The sequence below is a fragment of the Lygodium microphyllum genome, chromosome 9 (genome assembly GCF_053477565.2).
Source record: "Lygodium microphyllum isolate KBCC chromosome 9, Lygodium_microphyllum_v1.1.10, whole genome shotgun sequence".
Taxonomy (NCBI): domain Eukaryota; kingdom Viridiplantae; phylum Streptophyta; class Polypodiopsida; order Schizaeales; family Lygodiaceae; genus Lygodium; species Lygodium microphyllum.
The window spans coordinates 105,625,875-105,629,553 of NC_141143.1; the positions used below are offsets into that span (position 1 = coordinate 105,625,875).

Below are 3,679 nucleotides of genomic sequence, written 5' to 3' on the forward strand. Positions count from 1 at the left end.
AAAGACACATGAGATATACTCACCCCCATTACTATTGGATCTTAGGCATTTCAACCTATACCTAAACTAGCTCTCAACTAAAGCAAAACAAAGAGATAAAAAGTGGCTAAAACCTTTGACTTTTGGTTTATAGGATAGGCCTAGACTATATGTGAAAAGTCATTAATAAATGTAACGAAGTACTTAGCACCACGTGATAGGGCTGTTGAGAAATAAGCCAAAGTCTAGGGCATAGTCTAAGCCTTATCATATTGTTGTATGTAAAGTGTCCTTAAGTTTGGGGTATCTATATTTGAGGATACCATTTTTAGTGTGGGTAGACTGTTGGAGGAATGGTTGGAGAATAATGGAGGAGAAGTTGACATTGAGCTCCTAATCTGTGCTTGTTCCATCTTTGTCTTCCTCTATTTGAAGTTTTATTATGGTATCAGAGCCGTCTCATATTCTACAGGATCTTTCAATGCAAGGAGGCAACGAAGAAAGTGCAGAAAATTGCTACCAGCCATACACTAGGCTCTCCACAGCTGGAGGGGGAAGATGCATCTCTTTGCTATGTTGTGAAGTATAGTTCATTGTTCCAGGCAAGGCACTTGATATCAGCCGTGCAGCCTCATTACCAGATGCACAGAAATGAGCAAAGGCAAGCCCATTATCGACAAGTTCAGACAGATTTGGCAATGACATTGACAGTGTCATCCTTCTTTGGATCCTGATCTAGCTCAGCATACTGGATGAACCTATTTGTTGCTGCCTCCTAGGACAAAAGATAGAGTTGCTATGCAAAAAGAGGTATTGGATCTGTAGCCATGGCCTGGTTCGCTTTCTCAACAAACTTATGTGACGTTCTATACATTAAACAGTTGGGAAATGAACGGAAGAACTCGTTTGAAGGATGGTTTGCACATACCACTATTTTCCCCATTGCAAGTGCTTCTGCAGTAGTTGTGCACACAACATCACTGATGCTCGGATTGATGAAAACCTTATAGCTATGAAGAGAGGTGTCTGCATGATCTCTTCCTTGATGAAAGTTGATACTTAGACCAAGTTTTTCAGCCGCAGCTTTTACTTCAGCAGAGTCTTCACCATTGCCATAAACATCCATGCTGAGACTTTGGAGCTCTTGCCAGGAGCAGCCACAGGCTGTTCCTCCAGGCCCGTGGCAGGCGTTTCATAGGCCATGACAATGGCGGGTCTAGGTAAGTACATGGGAAGCTTTTAGAAGCCGCATCAAGAGAGAATCTACCCTCTGAAGGATAGAGATCGCCTGCGCATTACTCAGGAGGAAGAAAACCCAACGGTGCCACGGAATTGACAGTCATATTCATAATTCGCAATTGTTTTCTTGGGAAAAGTAATAGACGATGCCCGGATACTCTTCAGCTGTCTGGTGCTTTGGAAATGTAAAGTGGATCCAAGTCGCCGATGCACCAACCCAGTAAGAAAAGTCGCAGTAGGTTGAGGACCAAAGCATAGGCTAGCAGCAGTTCGAGGACAGTTCCTGGAGCTGCCCTGGTGGTGAGAGCAGGGGAGAGGAGAGACTCCATAGGGCCTTTGACAGATCAAGATTTCGTAGCCTTTTTTCAAGAGAGCAAAGGAAGACAACAGTGTGACAAGATCTGAAGCACTGTTTCGAAGATCCTTTGAGGAATCAGGCCTGCATTTGTTTAAGACTAAGTTGCAGAAAGGATTCCCAAAGGAGCTATTTGCTGTGAGGATGTACGTTTTAATTATGTAGCCCCTTGAACCAAATCCTCTTGCTCGCTAGACTTGAGCCAAAAGAAATTTAAAATTGCAGGAAAAGTGGTCAACTTTAGACCCATGTTTTGATGCATTTTGGGTCATACAGACATCGTGTGGAATCCGATTTGGATGGTTCTTGCTGGGAATTGAATGTATGACATGTTGGCATCATGGATGGATGTATATGGTAGTTTTTGGACACATGTATGATATTCATATTGCTGAATACCATTTCTGAACAGATTGTATTGTTGTTTTCTTCTGAATTTGCAGTAGTCATAATGTCTAACACAGCACAGATCACTTAGATCGTGGGAGACAAATTGACCAAAGACAACTATAGTGTTTGGTCTTACAGGATGGAGAATTTTTTGATGGGTAGAGGTCTATGGGACCTCATAACAGGTGATGATGAATGTCCAGAAGTTCCTGAACATCCAACTGAAGAGCAAAAGAAAGCGTACAAGGATTGGACTGGGAAGAATAGGAAGGTTTTGCATTGGATCTCCATATGTATTTTAGAAACATTGACTCCTCATATAAAAAAGGCAAGGACATGTAAGGAGGCATGGGAAATCATAGAAAAAATGTATGGAACATGTACAAAGGCTCGTAAGATACAACTTAAGCAAAGATTACATGGTGCATGGAGAGGCAATCGTAGTATCAGTGACTATGTGGCAGAAATCAAGCAAATTTCAGAAGACCTTGCATCCATTAATGCACCCGTTGATGATGATGATTTAGTGTCAGTGACACTAAATGGGCTTGGACCGACTTTCAAATCTTTGGATACCTCTATTTCCGTTAGGGGAGGTTCTATGCCTGACTTTGAGGAGCTTATTGGATTGCTACTTATAGAAGAAATCAAGTTGGGATTGAATGCATCTAGTAGTGGCAAAAATGCAGGTGGAAATAGTGTTTTCTATCACCAGAGAGGTCGTGGCAGCTCATCTAGAGCTAGAGGCTCTTCATTGGTTATAGTAATTATGGTTTTGCTCGTGGAAGAGGCAACTTTGGTCGTGGTGACTTCATGCACAGAGGCAGGGGGAGATCTTTCCCTAGAGGTAGAGGACGGTCAAGTCCTTCTTCACAAAGAGATGGCACTTGTCATTATTGTGGGCAGTTTGGTCACTTTGAGAGGGATTGCTATCAGAAACAGAATTCTATGTCTAGGGGTCGTGGAAGGACCCAATATGGCCACTATGCAGGCACTTATGGTGGTACATGTTATGGACCTAGAGGTGGATCACCTAGAGGCCACCTATTTGATATGGAGCATGTGCTTGGGAGCATGACACATCCTCTTCGTGACAATGACTGGTTTTTGGATTCAGGAGCTACAAACCACATGACTCATCATGCTGAGTGGTTTGATAGCAAGGAGCAAATGCAGAATGATGAATATGTTGCCACTGGTGATGATACTTTACACAAAATTACTCATATTGGTAGTGTGCCACTTGTTACTAAAGATGGGATTGAGAACAAGCTTGGTGATGTACTTTATGTGCCCACAATAACTAAGAACCTAGCATCGGTTGGTCAAATGACAGATCAAGGATTGCAGGTGAGATTCAATAAGTTTGGATGTTGTATTGAAGAGTTCCATAATGGGAGAACTGGCAGGGTGATTGCTCATGGTAGAAAGAAAGGGAGATTGTTTGCTTTGGATGCAGGTACTCCAGTGATTCAAAACTCTATGTATGTTGAGAGAGGACATGGGCAAGATAAGGATGTGGAATTATGGCATAGACAGATTGGTCATGTTAATTTGCAAAGATTGAAGCAAATGCAATCAAAACAGATAGTCCGTGGTCTACCACATTTAGGATATGTGAATTTTGATCATGTATGTGAGGCTTGTCAATTTGGCAAGCAGTCCAGATTGCCATTTCCAAAGAGGGGGAGAATAAGCAGCTATCCTTTGGAAATA

At 42.3% G+C, this 3,679-nt stretch overlaps 1 pseudogene; it reads right to left on the minus strand.

Annotated features, from left to right (window-relative positions):
• Positions 1 to 495: 495 nt before the first annotated feature.
• On the minus strand, positions 496 to 1,105 carry LOC148031386 (digalactosyldiacylglycerol synthase 1, chloroplastic pseudogene; annotated as a pseudogene).
• Between the last annotated feature and the right edge of the window lie 2,574 nt (positions 1,106 to 3,679).